This window comes from Gallinula chloropus, assembly GCF_964237585.1.
Source record: "Gallinula chloropus genome assembly, chromosome: 5".
Classification (NCBI taxonomy): domain Eukaryota; kingdom Metazoa; phylum Chordata; class Aves; order Gruiformes; family Rallidae; genus Gallinula; species Gallinula chloropus.
The window spans coordinates 57,788,683-57,807,680 of record NC_140090.1 but is presented as its reverse complement, the minus strand read 5'-3'; the positions used below and the strand labels follow the sequence as shown (position 1 = coordinate 57,807,680).

General features: G+C 35.0%; 1 protein-coding gene across 1 annotated transcript in view; it reads left to right on the top strand.

Moving 5' to 3' along the window:
• Positions 1-18,998, top strand: part of LRMDA (leucine rich melanocyte differentiation associated) — a gene marked incomplete at both ends in the record, with an annotated part of 657,780 nt that overhangs the window by 466,672 nt on the left and 172,110 nt on the right.

Genomic DNA, 18,998 nt, shown 5'->3' with positions numbered 1-18,998 from the left:
TCAACTGGGCAAATGAACTCTATTTGGATTTGTTAACAAATATGAACAGGCCTTCTAGTATCCATAGACCTAAATGTAAAAGATTGGCTGCTTTAATTGATTCTTGAGTGTTCATAGGCATTGGTGGAACTATTACAGGGTGGCAAAAGATGCAGTTAATTGGTAATGATTAAAGCTGTCTGAAACCTGATTCCCTGAGTTTTTAGAACACATAATTGTTCTATGTAATCCAGAGCGGTACTACTCTTTCATCTACATGAAGTGATCAGAAAAGAGAGATTTACAGCTTAGGTTGCCCGAAGCCACACATAGTTGACTTAATTTTCCTTTCCAAGGGAATTTAAAGATTGTTGTTGTGACTGGTTCTTGGTGGATTATGTGTTATTTTGAGGTCACCTGTGAGTTATTGTTAAATGATTGATTGACTGAAATTAATTATTCTGTCAGGAGTGTAATGTAGGTAAGATTGAGGACACTGATAAATACAAAAGCTAAAGCAATTCTTATAAATACACTTATGTCTTTTTCAATTTAAATATATCAGGCAGAATACATATATCTTATATGGTGCTATGTGTACATATATTTTTCTCTGCCTAGCCAAAATGTTCTTTCTTTGGGGATCCTTAGCCTTGAAGGAAAACCAGTCTGTTTACAGTGGAACACTACTTAGCAGTCAAATGTGTTATCTAACATGTCCCAAACATCTAAACTAAAATTCTCTTTCTCTCTTTTGGTTGGGGATTTTTTTTAGGGGGGGGGGGGGGGAGGAGTGGTTTTTTGTTTTCCTCAGATAAGACCTTTTATTCACAGTCACAAACTAATTTCAATTAAAGTTACGGATTAAGTGCAGACAGAACACACAAGATTAACGATTGATTTAAAACTGAAAATGATACAGGAAAAGTAGAAACCTTATATGTGTTATATTTGTCAGATTGACCTTCATTTAAAAAGGGGAGAGGAGAGGAATATAATGAGAGACCTTTCAACTCCTTATCCTTGTCAAAAATAGGCCTGGTAATTGACTGCTTTTAAGCATGTGGCAAGGTGGCTGTATTTTTGTTCACTGTTAAAGGAGATAAGAATTAGTACTAAATGGCAGAGACATATGTTCTGTGTTTTGCAGGTGTACAGGTCCGAGGTTGTGTGACAAATGCAGGGGAACTACCTCTTTTTTACTCTTGAATCATGTAAAAGATATCTAGGCATTTTGGATGAGAATCAGCTTTAATTTCACTGTGGAATGAAAGACAGTGATTTCAAAGTGGGATGAAATTGTTCTAAAGCCTCGAGGCCTTTCAGAACATTATGTTCATAGCAAATATATTTGTCCTCTTCTAAAAAAAAAAAGAAAAAAAAAGCATTTTTTGAAATTATTGTAAAGGACATATTTAAAATATACTTTGATATATCTTACTTTATGTGAAGATTCTTATTAAAAAAGCAGTCCTGTTCTCATCAGGAAGAAGGTATGAAGAGCCATGCCTGTCTTTGTGAGTTTTGGTTCTGTGGTTGGTTTATAGATAACTTTATAAAAATCTTCCTGTTTTGTCCAGTTCTTTTTTTTTTTTCCTAGCTTGCAGTAAAACCTAAACCTAACAAAATCCTTTAATATGCCATATATACCTCTGAAACTGCTAGTGAATCAGTGAGTTCATCAGTGAGTTCATCTGTTTTACTGATTACGGACTGTTCTCTTTTGACTAATAGTTTGAGATAGGAGGTCCCCAGAAATGTCTATCCATCTTAGTAACATATCAATGAAAAGAAGCTGTGTTAACAGTGTAATACTGCACAGGCGCTACCACGATGGCAGATGATCACATATATGTTATCTCCCTTAATAAAGCTGTTTTGCAGCTGCAAAAACAAAGTTTAAAGGGTAATAAAATGTTTTCTTGTACAAGTTGGTGTGTTTTTATGATTAGAGTGTGACCCACTTTCCCCTTGAGAGTCTCAATATATGTGCGGGCAAGGGTTACTGAACACAGTAGTAATCTTTCTCATACTTGTGCGTAGAAGATGCCAGACTTTTCTTCAGTTCGTACTCCAGCAGTAGGTGAAAAGAGTTGATTTATATCTTGGTTCCTGAAGGCCTTTGTATCGTTTCCCTTTTCATTCATTTTTTGTCTATTCATCCTTATTCCATCTTTTTGATGTTCATGAAGTAATAGCTCAAACGGCATTTTGGAGGTTTACACAGAATACTGCACTCAAAAATCTAAACAATGCCATTCATGTGAGATTAGTAATTTATTGTATAATTCTTTCCTTAAATTATTATGTAAATTTTGGCCATATTATTATAATCCTTTCTGTGTTGTATATTCTTTAAATTTATGTTTTATTACAAATGAGAAAAAAGAAAATGTTGATCCAGTTAGACATTATTGCATAATATTGCATAACTCTACTGTAGTCTTTTGTGTTTTAACAGTATTAAATAGTTGTATGGTAGTTAACTATGATTGAGAAACCTCCAAAATTTGTTTCTGCAAATTGGATTTATTGACAGAATCATACATGCAACAGAAGTTTGATCGAGTGTTTGTTCAGCCTAAAATGAAATTGATATAAAGTTTTTACATAAGTAAGTATTGACTGTATTAATGAAAAAATGGCTGCTTATTTTGAAAAATAAGCATAAAAACAGACTTTAAATGCCCTATAATTTGTGACTCTCAAGGTTGGAGGTTATATTTAAAAGCAAATCAAATGCTGTGAAAAATATTTAAAAATAAGGTTTACTCTTTAACATTTATTGCCGCTCAGCATGTCTTATAAAAAGCCTTGTAGGCTGCTCATTGTCAGTCTTAGATACATTGCATAAATATTTAGCTGTAGATAAGGCTGTGTTTCTTGAAATCCAACATGTGTCTGGGTTACACTAGCAATATTTTAAGTTTGCTTTATTTTTAAACATAAACTGGAAACAGTGAGAGACACTTTTGAAAATTTAAACACAGAAATAATATATTAATTTTTAAATACATTAATTGAGCTTTTTTTAAGAGAGGCCTCAGTCTTGGCCTCATTTGCAGTTCCAGCAGCTATTTTATATACACTATTTTATTTGCCCTGTATTTTTTGCACTGGTTTTTTTATTCTTGCAGATTCTGTTATAACTACTATCCTCTCTAAAACTGATCTGATCTAAATTATTCTTCAGAAAATTGGTGTTGGAGAATTTGCAGATGCGTCAGTCAGTGGAAGTGGACATGTGGTTAGTGCAGGCTTAACCAAGAAGTGTTTGCCTTGCACAGTCCTTTTATGTTATCAGACCCCAGCCAGTTCCAGACTGGAGACTGAGAGAAACTCCACAGAGGACGGTTATTGAAATCGCTTGCTCCTGGGTAAAGTTTCTACTTAACCTCATCAGTTAGTTGTTGACTGATGCATAAAAGCTTATGCTCCCTTGGAGTCTGATCTGACTGTGCAGGTATTCAAGTCTGTTGGGATAACTGGAAATGAATGATGTACTCAGCATTTGAATGTGTAAGAGAGACCATAGTTTAACAGTAATTTGATAGAAAGGAACTAATGTTAGAGTCCCTACTAAAACTAATACGCTTAGAAAAACAAATTACAGGTTTTCAGAATTTTGAGTCATTCTCAGGCATCTGCCTGTTGTCTAGTGGTACCCAGAAAGCTTCACAAACCAATTGTATCACCTTCTGGGGAATTAAATAGATTTTTTTTGCAGGTTTTTTCCTTCGCATAGATATGTATGAACTGTCTGGGACAACTCACTGCAAATGTGACTTAAGTGTATTTCTGGATCTTAAAGTTTACTTAGTAGAAGCTCTGGAGTTTGTCATAATTGAGCAATCAGGTAATCTCACAAACTTCAAAGTGATCTCATGCCCTTTAGACAAATTCCAGGGATATTGCTTTTTTGAATTGTCATGTTGTGTGTCTGAAATTAGAACTTGTGTTTTTATGCTTAACTATTATAAAACCCTTCAAATTCCTATGCTTGCCTCTTAATTTTGATGTTTCCTCAGTTCTGCTACCTGCAATATTTGCTATGCATTTTGTCAAATTCTCATTCTGGAGCAGTAAGTCTGTCATGTTTCTCTAAAATAAGATGAAGATGCTGTTATAAAACAACAAAACCTTCAATGCAAGAAAAAACAATTTAATGTTCATGGATTCATCTAAGAAATTAATTTTTAAAGTATAGAAACAAAACTATATAGAATCTGAAGAACAAGCATGCCTTTTAATGCCTAGGTAGGTAGGTATATACTTTGCTAGGTATGATTCATTTCCTGTAGAGTTTAATACAACTTTTTTCAAAGATGTCCTTAAATAATCTGGGATAGAAAATTTGTTTTGATATCGTCAGCATTTCATTAAAGACAGATGTCATCCAGCATGTCAATGAGAAGACACTGTGTATTCATGTGATGTCAGTGTTTTGCTGAGGAAATCTTGTGATCTGTAGCCTGAGGGATAATTTACAAGAGTTACTCAAGTGGTAGATGCCCGTAAGAGTATTAACAAAGTGGGCCTTCAGGGTGACTACAGCTGACCCAGAAAACAACAGTTACAAAGTTGCACCCTCTGTCTCTGTGATTTATCCATCTTCCCTTCCCCCCTCCCATCCTGCCCCTTCAAAATACAGAAGCAGGACCACAGTATCTTTTCATAAGGCCTCAAGAATCTTTATTACTATTCAACTTTAGCTTGAATTGAAAATTACAACAAAGTGTTAAATGCTTACTTATAAAGAAGAGCCATGAGATCAATCCAGTGGATGATAAAATACATAGAAGTATTGCTGCTGACCTCCATACATCTGCATTTGGACCTGTGACCATTTGCTTCCGAAAACCTTTCTCTTGAGTTTTCTGTCATCATATATTCTTTTTCTGCATTCCTAATAACTTCCCCCCCCATTTTTTTTCTTTTTGCATAAGGTTCAGTCCACAAAGTTAAAACATCATATTTTTCCCTGCGCTATATGGCCATTTTTATTATATAAGCATTTCATACTGGAATCTTGATATCTTTTGGGCATTAGAAAAAGGGAAAATAAAATGTTTCACAGGAGTGTAAGCCAAGAGATGAGGGAAGATTTATATTGCCATGTGACTTGCAACTGTAAAAGAGTGGGGTTTGTGAAGTTTTAAAAGGTGTATGAGAGATTTCTGGGAGAAAAAGAATTGCATCTTCTGTGGTCACCAGGTATTTATCACAAGAAGTAGAATAATACCAAAATATCTGAAGTTCATAAGCTGAAGTATGTATTCTTTTTGGGAAATGAGACCCCTTTGGAGCATGATTGAACTGTTTAATTGTTTAGTTTTGAATTTGATCTGTGAGGATTATATATTCTGTAAAAAATAATTAACAGAACAGAAAAACAAAAATATTTAGCTGAACAGAAAGTTTTTTATTCACACTGTGGTGCTGCACTCCCAGTTGCTTAGGTGGGACCTCTGGAGGTAGGGATAGATTGGTTCTTGCTTGAAAGCAACTGAGCTTGCTTGTCAGAAAACCCATCTAAGCATAAGCTGAAGCAGGCAAGGAGTGAAAGAACAAGCATGAAGGAAGTTTGCAGCAGGAATAAGGGCATGGGAGGCTGTTGGAAGGAAAAAGGAACAGAAAAAAAAAGCCACCCACCTTGTGTGATGGAAAGGATGCTGTTCGTGACAGGCTGCTTCTGTTTCACCCGATGAACCGTTGGTGCTGTTGATTTTTAGAATAAGAAAGGAGAGACCTCACTCTGTAGAGACAGGGTAAAGGAATCAAGGTCCATTGGGCTGGAGGTGGAGAAACTTCTTTAGCATTGAATTAAGATGACAGTTTTGAATGCCATGCGTTATCTTTTTAAGATAGTTATAGTATATTGACTCATTGACAGGTTTATGGTGTTTATATGCTGAAATATGCAAGGTTACTGAGCAGCCAGTAGAAAAAACATGGTAATGAGTTTAGATAATTAAGTCTGCAAAAGCAGTGGTTATTCTATTCAGAAATAGTTGCAAGTTATTAAAGAGAAGTTGTGTTGGATGACAATTATCGTTACCAAACCATATTCTCCAAACAGGTGGTTATCTTCTGCCTTCTGAGTCCTTCTGGACAGAAGGATGCCCAGGGTCAGAAATCTGTAACTTCAGACAAGAAGGAGTGGCAAAGTGACAGTGTGAATTTTACAACATGCACAGAATGTTTCTCTTGTCCCCTCTAGGGTCACTTTTCTCTGCACAAAAGCATGCTCCTCTCTTCTGCTGCATTCTTATTTAGATAGCTGCTGCAAGTACCACACCTTTAGATGCGCATGGAAACCAAGACATTATTTGCTGTAATGTTTTAAATTCTACAACGCTTGGCACTTCTGTAACACAATTGTAATCACTGAGTGAACTGTGGTTGCCAGTCTAAGCCACTGGTACCAAGTGTTTCAAAGGAAGACCTAAGGGACTAAACTCACTGAGCCTGCAGAATTTTTATCTCTGGTGTATGAGGTTCAGCCCAGGTTTTCAACTCAATAGTAGCTCCACACCTGTACTGGGAATGACAAGACAGGTGCATTCAGAGAATTAATGGAAAAAGTCAGTGGTTCAATGTACTGTTACTTTGACAAGTGTTACACCTATCTTTTAACATCTAGACAAAAGTGGGTAGGCAACCTGCTGCTTTACATTATCAATTACTACACAAAAGTGGTGTAGGCTACACCAGTGTTTTCTGTTTCCACCATATGAAGCTACTGTGGTATCTGGTGTAATTGTAAAAGTGAAGTTGTTACAAGTGGCCACCATATGTGGATGTATGGTATAGATTATGAAGTATAATGCATGCATATATTATAATATAGGTTTACAGATGGTTATCCAATAACATGTTTCTTAAAATACACTGAGGTTTAAGAAGGGAAGTAATCGTCTTTACATGGTCTGGATTCTGGGCTTGTATGTTAGGCATCTCTAGTTTTACTCATTTCTTTATTTGATAAGTCAGAAGTAGGGTAGGTGTGTTTTGACAGCTACATTTTCCTTACATTCAGCTTCCTAGTTCTAAGCTGGCTTTGAATGGGAGCAAGTTTTTCTTTTGACATTATAACAAAGCTGTCAGGTATCTCAATCTTTTGCTCATTTCATCTGGCTTTACTAATTAATAGTCATCCTGCTGAAAATTATTCATATCTGCCTTCCTTTCAGAACTCTACCTTTATTCTCTATTAGATGCCACGTAAGATTTTCTTCTGTTTCAATCTGAATATTTTCTGATGTTGGTGTTTTCCTCCTGTGACCCTCTCAGTAGCTAATAACTTTTAACCCTGCTTGTCTTGAGACAAAATGAGTAGGTGGTGATTGAAAAAGAAACTCATGGAAAGTGATACCAGTTCTCTGTCCATTATTTTCATGCCTTGTTGAAGGTTGTACCTTTATTGGGGAAATGAGAACAGTGAATTAAATGTACTCAGCATCTGTTTCTCAAGAGACGCCTGAGCAGTGTGGAAGTAGCACTTTTCCTCTGTGGTACTAGCAGGGTCTAATCCCATGACCATGTCTCTGTCAGTAGCAATTATCCAGCTTTTGGTTTACCCATCCCAGGGACTTAAAGGAACAGGAAAATGGGTCTTTGAACTGACAGGCTAACTAGCTTTACAACATTGAAGAGCAGAATTAATTCAACAATTTTGGAATCTCTCCCTCTGTTCTGTTTTGTTATATCTTCAGTTTCATAGACATTTTCCTTCCCTCCCTCCCACACTCTCCTTCACCCTCCTCCTCTCCTCAGCTTCCCTCCCCATCTAATTTTAGATTAATTACTCACATGAAAAAATAATTGCAAGTACACTTTGAACTGAATATTTTTCCAGTTACTGAAATTACCATACAGTTAGGCCAGATACATTCCTCAGCTTGAGAGAGGTTTGCAATTAGAACATTTTTTTTCCTTTTTATTCATGTGTAACTAAAAGGGTTAACATGAGCTGGTACCAATACCATTATTGAGTTACAAAAAAAAGCCTACATAAATAATTTCTACAAAGGGAGTTATTTCCACATGGTTTACAACTCCCTCCTATAATTTTTAGTATCTTGCTTTTGTCACTTGTTCCATTTCAAAAGGCATTTCTTTACATTGAGAAGACCCTGAGAAGCATACACTCAAGAGCATATCCTCATAGCAGCAGTAGGTTGGGTTTTTTGGTGTGTTGTTTGTTGGGTTTGTTTTGGTTTGGGTTTTTTTTACATCCAAACCCACACAAACAAAAAAAACCCAACCCTCAAAACCTCACCCAAAACCCAAAAGAACCTCAACCTGAAAAACTCACGAAAAGAAGCTTCTGAGTATTCAGTGGCTGCTTCTCTAAAGACATCAGTTGAATCTGGAGTTTAAACACATCTGGGATCTCAGTTTAGGACTATGATACTCATGAGTGATACCATCATTATCAAAGAAACACAGATTTCCTTTTGTCAGCTTACTATGTTAAGGCAATGATATTTTTCTGCAAAGGCAAATGGTCTGCAGTAAGATAGAGAAAGTAATAAATAACCTGACCAAAATAAAACCAGCCTCAATTGTAGGTGTATGATAAACAGAATCTCAAAAATGGTGTGCAAATTTTGAACAGTGGTTGAATTGGTGAGGAGACTTTATATTGGTGAGGCTTATAAAACCTTGAATTTACTGCAGTGAGATATCAATTAGATGTGATCGAGTAGGAAAGGATGTAAGCTGTGCTTGACTTTGGAACTGTGATGAGTCAGATTGTGGTTAGTTTCATTAAGTCACTCTCCTAGCCATGTTCCCATGAAGAATACTGATATTTCTGTTTGAAAGCTTGACTTGGTTGCTGGAATTTAACTTTTGATCCCTTACAAAGTAGTCTAATAGGAAACAACTGTTGTAAAAAGTGAAAGGTTATTTTGTTGTCACCTTGATTGTCACATAGCTTTTATATCTCCTGCACATAATTTGTGCAGAGTCATTTGCTCATTGCTGTCACAGAGAACTGAGTTTTACATTTTATTTTTCTAGTACTGTATCAGCAGAATACTGACAGTGCCTCTCTAGCTTGTGAGGTTCTGTATGTATAACTTAAATTACTCTGAAGAACCTATCCTTTCACGTTGTCTTGTGCTTACATTAAAGAAAAACAAAGACTGTGAAAGACATCTAAAGCTACCAGTTCCTTCCCCATGATTGAGGCATACTGGTAACTCAAACATGTAGATAATGGCTCTGAGGTGATTTGCCATATGAAAGATGTTTTTGGTGTCTTAAAGATGGATACTGGCCTGGAAATACAGTAAAGATTTGATATTCCTGTTTCTGATCATGCTTGAAGATCAAGATATTCAGCAATTAGTAACTTTGTTTTAATAATTAGTTGAAATGTTTTTAATCTCACATTTGGTCTTTCTGTCATTCAGTTCCAGCCTCAAGTTTTATTGTATTAGTTTTCACTCTTAAAAATCTTAAGAAAGCAACTTTATATGACAATAACAATAAAAGCTTTTTTTAAAAATAAACGTAATGCAACTTTGCATTGGATTACTGTCACCATAACCTTTACATCATAGGCTATTAATGTGGATAGTAATTTATGCATTAGTGCACAACCCCTAACATACTCGTGTACTGATTTTCATCCCACAATGTCACACAATCAACAGGTGATTTTATTTAATTATAACATCAAAGAAAAAATGGAACAAAACCAAATCCCAAACCCCACTGTTTTTGTGGGGGAAGTTGTGACTGGAAAACATTTCTGTAATGAAAACTCAAGGGAAAGACTCTAAGTACAAGAAATGAATGGAGTATAATTTTCACTCTTTGTTTGCCTATGTGAAACATCTTTTTTGTGTATTTATAAATTATTCTAGATGTTGATTTTATAACCTGGCTATAGAATCATCCTGTATATAGTAAGTATGAAATCCCTTCTGCTCCTTTCCTGTTGTGAATTTCATGGATAAGGTAATAAATCAGGCCAGTTTGTATAAAAATTGTTTAGTGAGTTCTATGAGAGAAATCAAATAGCTCTTTTCTTCTACCTGTCATTATATTATTTGTTTATTAACAGGTCAGGACAGAATTTTCATTAAACTCTGTACTGGTTATTCATTTGAAGTACAGAACCAAAATTGAACACCTTTTACAAATTGTGAACTTATGGAAAGGGGAAATCCACAGCATGGGGGTTGTGGAGGCAATGGCCTCTGATTTTTGTAATGGCAAGTTGCAGTGTTACTATTTCAGTTCCTTGCCAAGGTCTGTGAATCTTACATTAAGCTCTTTTCTTGTTCCTTTTGATGCTCTCTGGTTTGCTAGGGTGGTTTTTTTTGTTTGTTTGTTGTGCGGTTTTTTTTGTATGTGTGTGTGTTTTCTCTTAGGGGGTGGGGAGTATTTTGTTTTATTGTTGTTTCTTTTAATACCCTATTTAAGTAAAGATTCCTCTCCCTAGCACTTGAGAAGGAACTTTTCTATATAAATATTGGCAGCTGAGCTTGGATATTTTTAAAAATAAGACAGACAAGAGTTTGAAAATAAAAACAAATTTATTTGTTGGGGTTTAAAAAAACCCAACAAAATAAAACATGTCGATATTATGCTGTATATTTAATGAATTATTAACCTCCAAGACTATTTTGCCTGCTTCAGAGCTGTTAAATTTTATCATGTTAATCTTTTGCTGTGAATGTGAATATGCTAAATTCCATATAAAATTTCAGAGATGGAAAAAACTTACAAAACAGAAACAAGTATATGTTATGAAAATCATATTTCCACAGCATATAATTCAATCTCTTTTTTATTGGCTTGTTTTTCATAGGTCCCACAGGCACTGGTCTGTAGTGTAAACATTCACCTTGTAAATATGTAGGCCATTTTTCAGCTGGTTTTGTGTTGTAGGAAATGAAGGTCTGAAGCTAAGAAATAGCACCCTTATTTTCTCTCATAACTTACAATTGTTTCCTCTTCAATGTACTTTTCTCCTTTGCTATCTGTTAAATATTCCTTAAAGTCAACTTGATTAAAATTATTAGAAATGAGGACTCATGCAGGAATGCTCTATAACTTTACTTTTAAAATTAAAGCCATAATGGTTGTCTTGGAAGATCCTAGCTTGTCATCCAATATATAGTACTGAAAGATATCAAGAAGGATAAGGTCCAGAAGCAGGACAGTATCATGAGCTGCAAGGCCAAGGCTGATGGCACATTCTGTAACAATATATGGTGAGAGCAAAGAAGCCAGCAGTGTGTGTGATTCCGGGAGTGTCAGAGCAAATAGCTGACCTAAGTTCTTGTGGTACTTTCCAGTATAGACAAGATTCAAATTGTGTTAAAAAATTACTTCTGAGCCTAAGTCTTATTGAGGGTTAGAAATGGTTTTTTTTTTGAATATCCAATACATCTGCTAGAAATAGGAGTGCACCCACCTGATTGACATGGAGGGTTTTGAATAACATTTTATTTAATTTTCTGACTAAGGACGCATTTCTTGTAACTCCACCATTATCAAAATCATTTGTGGTGTTTCGCAGTGTTAATATTATGAACTAACTGGTTTTTTGTTACTATATACTAAATTATGAGATCACAAAAAAGACAAAATCTTACAGAATAGAACCAAATATATCAGAGGAAGCAATTTTAATTAATTTTGTTGTTGGTTGTGTGGATTTTTTTCATAGCACTCCTCTCAGAAATGTGGGTTAATTTCCTTTTTATCAGTTTCCCTGTTTAGAAACATGCTTGGTCATATGAGTAAAAAATAAAATGAGAAATATAGGTTTTTTAAGGATATTACTTTTTTTTTTTAAAAAAAAAAAGCTACCTTGTGGATCAAAAAAAATCACTCAAAAACTATAGCTAAACCCAGTATTTTGATAGTTTAGGCTTATGCGAGACAACTGTTAGTGATGTGAAATCTGGAAAATGACCGGTAATCAGCAGACTACTAAAAGATATAAAAATAATTTAAGTTTTTCAGATACACATGAAGACTTTGGATAGTACTAATAGATGTCAGCCATAACCTTTAATACCTAAGGGAAAATAATTAACTTCATCATACAATTGTTCCAAGAACAGCTTGTCACATTTTCCAAAAACTAATTGCAATATTGATATAACTTTTTAATGACTGAAGATGAAATCTCTCCTCCTTTCTGTCACTGTCTTTAGAAGTGTAAATATTATCAACTGGATACAGGTATGTGCAGCATTCTTATGACTGGGCTTTGGATTTGGAGTGGAGAATCCTTGTTATGTAATGCTGGATTTACAGAGTGAAGCATGCTAAGACTTCTGCATGTTGAAGAAAGGCCTTTAAACATGAGGTATCAATCCATCCCATGTTTTATATGTAGGGCAATGTGCTTGTCCTCCCCTCCTCTTAGATTCTGCTGACAGCACTCACTCTCCTGTACTCTTTAATTTTTTGCACAATGAAAAATTAACACTGGTAGATGTAATAAAGTTGTCCAGGCTTGAAAATGCATAATGGGACCACCAAGAGATATGTCGTTCCAGAAAACTCAACAAGCCATCTTGGCAGTTCTTATTTTTCAGGTGCCATATGATGTGGAACTTTAGGCTCCTAGTCTCTCGCTGTCATGTGGCATATAGTTCCATATGGCATGGTACTCTTACCTGGGGGGAATTTGGGTTTGTGTATAACCCAAATTACTTCTGTTTATGTTCTTTTTTGGGGTAAATATGAGCTACAGTTCTGAGAGTCAAGTATGCTTTTATGTCTGGAAAAGATGTAGCTTGCTGCATGTAACCTAGAAAAAATATTCCTCAGATTGTGGTCTAGAAAAATATGCTGAATAATACTTTGTAAGAATTGTTTGCCCCTGCTATGCTTAGATATCAGGATCATAGAGAAACAAACAAAAATCTGTATAATTCTATTTTCTGTTGAATTACTTTGATAAATACGTTAATTGTGTATGTTGGAAATATCACTTGAAATTTACAGAACCTAATGTTTCAGTCACAGCATATTAATGTCTTAAATTTATTGTTGGATTCCTGTGTGACAAAGATAGAGTTTATTCTTCAATTTGTTCTTAGATAAAAACTTTATATTTTTATCAGCTGATTGAATTATGACACGTGTTACTTGGGGATGCCAGTGTGCTTCTGATATGTTTTCTTACAAATTCTTAACGTAGCTGGATGCAGTTGAGGTACTATAACAGAGATTGTACGCCTCTTGAAAGTGTCAAGAATTATACAAAATAGCAAGGTAATAATTAGCAGATAATAACATGTATATCTCTTTGTGCAGATAAAATGGAGTGTGAGGTCTACTTCCTACTTCTTGTTAAAAGCCTGTTTTCACTGCCTGCAACTTGGGCAAGCATTGAACACGCTGATTGGAAAATATAGATGCTCTTTAATTGCTTTTATGTGCAGTAAAATTTCCCTTCAAAGTTGCTAATAGAATCCATCTTTTTTGAGTCTTCGATATTTCCTTATATCCTTCAGTAGAATGTGCAAGTCACTCAGTAATTTTTGTGTGGTTCAAAAAAAGTGAAGCACCTAGTTTTGCCTTCATGGAAATGATGATCAGGGTTATTTTTGACCTTTATGTGACACCAGTGTTACAGTATATAACTTAACTCATTGTAATCTAGGAAATTGCATACACCAATGTATCTTCAAGGGGATGAAATTAAGTGCTCAATGTTTGTGCAATATTAGGTTGCTTTCATTTTTCCCTTTTTGTGTGCATTGCCTCTTATGTCCAATTTATACTTATACAGTTACATGTTTTTTGTCTGGCTAGGTGTAACCATGATGTGTCTGAGGACAGGGAGTAAATATAATAGATTACTACAGAACCAGGGAGACTTTTCTTGTATTTCAGATATTAACCTAAGAGTAAAGGTTTATACTCTATTCTCTGCTCTTAGATTTGCTAATATTGCTGTCGTATGAAGACTAGTTGTACAAATGAGGTTTCAATTACACTTGCACAAGCAACATTAATCTTGGCATTTCTGATTGCTATGGGATTTTTAATATATATTTTATTTTGCAGTCTCTTATAGAGTGTCTTTTTGTGTTCATTCTATCTAGATGGACGGATACAGGTAAAATTAATGAACACAACTGTAAACAGTAATAATTCACTTCAATGACAGTTTTAGCAGGGTATAATTCAAATTCTTTTTCCACCTCAAGCAATTCTTCAAAACTCAGGGCTAATGTTTTCTCTGAAAACAAAGTCTTCAATAACCATCACAAGATCTTAGAGAAAATCACATGGGATATTGCTGGAGGGCAGGAATGAAATTCAAACATGACACCAATGTATGACATTTAGCAGAACTGCAAAGTAAATAAAAGAATCAACACAAGATCTCTGTCTTGGGAATAATTATTAAATAATTTTCAATAGCATTAGAAAGGTGTGTGATTGTTTGTTAATATGGTACTGAACAAATATGAAGCAAAATGCAGTGCCTAAAAGAGTTAGCGAGCTCAGCAGACATATGATGAAATTAGAATTGAATTTGAGCTTCCGGCTGAGGAATTTTTCAACTTAAATATATATTTCCCAGGGTGTTAGAAAGCCAGCATCATAGTTAATGCATAAGAAATGTTCTCAGATTTCTTGGTGAAAAGATTTATATATGTGCAAAGGTTTATTTTGATTTATTTTTTGTTTTATTTAGATAATGGTGATGCCTTAACACTTCTTCCTTGCTCTAGTCCTCTACGCAGTATTTCATTTCTATTAGCACATAGTATAATCCAACTAACTGTCTTATTATCATGATATTGATGATTCTGCTGTGATATCAGCAGTGCTTCAGTCTTGAGAGTAAGGGATGACTGAACCAAGCTAATAGAAAATGTATGCTATTGTCCTTGGTAGGCATATTGAATAAAGTATGCTTAACTGGAAAAAAATAGTTGTGTTGGTTTGCTTTTTTTTTTTTTTCCACCGGCTTTCAAATCCATTGCTCAGTACTATTGAAATACATTATTTCAGCCCATTATTGTTTTTCTCTGAGGTTATTTGAGAGCCTGCAGTATATGTAAAATTCTTGCAGAAAAAAATAGCGGGTTTGCTTCTTGGTAAATCTTTATCATGCAGTTTAATTTTTCTAATTCTGAACTCTTCCTTTAATTCTTCATGTCACTAAGTTATGAGATGTTCCAGAGCCAAGCCATCTGGCTTCTATAAAAGCCACAGAAAGATCAAGGACATCTCCAACTGCTTTTATTGACCAGAGCGCCTCATGAGACTTTAATGGGAAAAGTGGGGGAGGGCAGAAAGTTTGACTTTCTTAGCTTAAAATGCTCTTATTGATGGGCCTTAGAAGTGAAGTCAGCTTTCTACACTGTGTTTCATAAACCTTTTATGACTACAAAAGTGTAAACAAGGTAAAGGTCCATTGTTTTCTCACCGAATAAAAAGGATATTCTGAAAATTTGATACTAATTTCTTTATTTTAAAAAGTTCTTCATGAGCTCCATATGATGTTCGTACTACAGTCACTTTGAATTGAAATGTCACAGTCTTTAATGACTTGAAATGAAAGAGAACCAAAAAAAAAATCTATTTGTGAGTTGAAATGCAACTAAGGGTTTGGCTAAGATTTTTTTTTAATGTATTTATACCTTGTGTCTGTCACAGTAAATTTAGATAGAAAATGCTCCTTGTATTTATAAAACACAAAGCCTGTGAAAAGGTTTTAGCAGCCTGGAGAACTATGCAGTCACTGGCAGTATTGCTGTGTTTAATATAATTGGCTTACTACATGTCCATTATGTGTAGCTAAGCTAGCTGATTCTCTAGTCATAATTTTACTTTCAGTAACATTTAGCAGGGAAGAATTGGGGTATTGATAACTGTTCTTGACAGCATTTTGCAACTATGCAGAAAGTTTTTATTTGAAATTTGGAAAATGGCTTTTAATCTTATAGGAATAAAAAAAATAAATAAAAATGCTATAGTTGAATGAATAAGAATAGTTAAGCTTTGTTACTTTTTGCAAGGTGCCCCAGACAGAGGTCTCATATTTAGAAGGTTTTTTGTCTTTTGACTAGATAAAGGCTTGTTCCCTTGAGGGCTCGACAGAAAGATCGCAAATATAAAGTTGTTTCATTCATAATATTAGCCCCTTGTTTTCGTGTTTCTCTGAAATGTCTGTATACCCAGCCTGTTCTATGACATCTTGATTCAGTTGATAAATATATAGATCTTTATGACCTCAACTTTCTAGAAGTCAGGGCACGGCCTAACGTCAAGTATCTTCAAGGCCTGATTGCAGAAGATACACCTTAAATGATTTTTGAGACCTGTTAACTATTATTGAGTTGATCCATATTTTTCTGTTGTTTTTCTTCAATTGGCATTGAAAAGTTTTTTAAGGGTTAAAAAACAATTAAGAGTATCATTAGAATTCATAATATACAAGATGCAGCCAAATATCTTAGTTCCCTAGAAAATGAATGCTGAAATTGCAGCATTTTTAAGTATGTGTAAGAACAGCTTAAGGCCTGTTGAAATCAGTTACAACTATTAATTTAACAAAATATGGCACATCTTCCAGATGAGATACAGATGTGGCCCAGTGCTGCTGACAATGTGAAAGCATGTGCGCACATTTCTGTAGTAGCCTCCAAGCTACTACTGACATAATGGCAAGCCTTCACAGGAGGGCATCAGAGCCCCTGGGGAGTTCAAGAATGTCCTTAGACCAACAGATTATCTTAGTTGTGCCCAGGTCACAACTTGATCCAGGATTCTCAGGTTGATTTGGCATCAGTTTCCAACTCTAGGATTTTCTGTAGAACAAATAATGCCAAACTTTTCCAAGTTCAATATGCTTCCAAGTTCCATATGCTTCTAAGGCAGTACTTGCCCTGAACAAGAGCAAGTTTTTTTTTTTTTTCTAGAAGTAGTTTTTTGCACAGATGCTGAGTGAGGAAGTGGAACAATGAGGCAGCAAGAGGTTCACACTGGTGCTCTGATTACCACAGCAACAGAATAAATTGTATAAGGACAAAAGTTCATCCATTTTGTTATTAGATAAATTCAGAGCATTTTATTTCTGTGGCATAACCATCTATTCTGCATTATAGACTAATAGAGAAATTCAAAGTATGAATACTCTGATACGCGCAGTACATAAATAAAACATAATGGGAAAATACAACAGATAGAAAAGAGTGAGCAGATTTTCCACCCACCACCCAGAACTATGAATCTGTCTGACATCATCACTGGTTAAAAGAGACAGATCTCTGCTTTGGCTTAATTACACATAATTTGGCTGACAGTTGAAATACAAACCTAAACAGTCAGTCAGCTAAAGATACACAATATCAAGTATTTCAAGCAGTGTCCAACCCCTTCAGTCTTTATTAGTAACTTAATTACATTAATTACACCATGGTTTAAAGTATTGCTGGGGGTGGAGGGGGAATGATAGACTCTTCTGACTAATGAGCTACATAGCAATTCTGTTAGAATTAAGACTATTAGCAAAATGCAAAGTAGCAGTAATTTGTAAATATATAGTCCAGTTTATAATTCCTGTTGTTCCACCCCATAATTCTTTTCTCTAGCAAACTCCAGCAGATGTAATTTTGGAGGTGAATCCAAATGTGCCAAAACCATTATCAGTAGCAGACTTATTCTCAAGCTGAGTGGATCTCTGAGTAATTTGGTAATTTCACTACAGTTTTACTGTTTGGTTTTGTTGCACTTGTTTTTGGAGGGTTTCTTGTCCCCATATTCAGCAACCATCTGTAGCACTAAAATAACCTGATTTTTCCATTCTGTAATTCAGCACAACCATCTTGTGTTAAAGTACTTAAGCATTTATATATCAGGTCATCTCTAAAGACAGTGTGGTAGATCTATGTAGTGGAACAGGTTTACTGGCCTTTAGAGTCTTGTCTAGGCAACACTCCTCTTGAACAGTACAAATACATGAGTAGTCAGACCAAGCAGGACTATAAAAATAGCAATTTTCCAGTAAACTTTATGAGAGTTAGAATTATAAGCATTCTTCTCTGGTAGTTAGGTACATCTGCATTGCACCTTCTTATGGAAGCAGGCTGAGAATAGCCATATAGCCTATAGTAATTATAATTAAGGGATATTTAGAAATATAACTTCTCTATTTTACCTTTATTACCACACACATCTGATAAAGCTGAGTTGTAAGGGGGTTTGCTTTTGTTGTTATTTAACTAAAGAACTATTTTAATTCCTGAAACAAAATTGGAGTATATTTAGTTTAAATAGGAAAAGTAATTGTTTCTGAGTTGGAAACTGCTTTAATCAAAGGGATGGCATCTCCTTAATGGCCCAGTTATAATTGGGATTCTTGATTGACCATATTTTCTAATGAAATTAGAATTTGCTTCTTAAGTCAGGTTTCTAACTTTAAAATGTCTTTAAAAGGTTCTTTGAGGCATTATCTTTGGAAAGACAGCTGATATCCCTTTCAAGTGATTCTTTTACAGCGAATTATTCTGATGGCTGCAAATCTACTTTCTTATAAGAATATTTCTCTAAATTTTTGTAAATTATTTCAAGATGTAAAGTTATTGAAATTGTTTCTATTGTCTCCAGAATAAGCTTTCCCCTTATTAAAATTTAGAAGCACATGTTATACACAGTGTGAATGTTACTACACCTCTTGGCTGGAACTGGCAGGTACAATTTGAGAGCGCCTGCTAGCCGTACCTTTTTAAAATGTAGAGACACAACAAAATGGAAAGGTATTTTAAGTATTCATATTTGGGCTTGCTTGAGTAGTCATTCAAAGTTAAGGAGTCAGTTGCATTTGCAGTTTGTCAAGGATTTTGGTGCTTTGTCGTTCCATGCCACTTCACTGAGTGTGTCTGCCGGGGAGACACCAGTAACTAAATCACTGAAGTGCCTGACTGAAGTGTTTGACTATTGTTCTACTTACCATCTAAAGAAGCTGAATAGCTCTATGGTATACACTGCAGGAGCTACAGAAAGGTGCTTTTCTTATT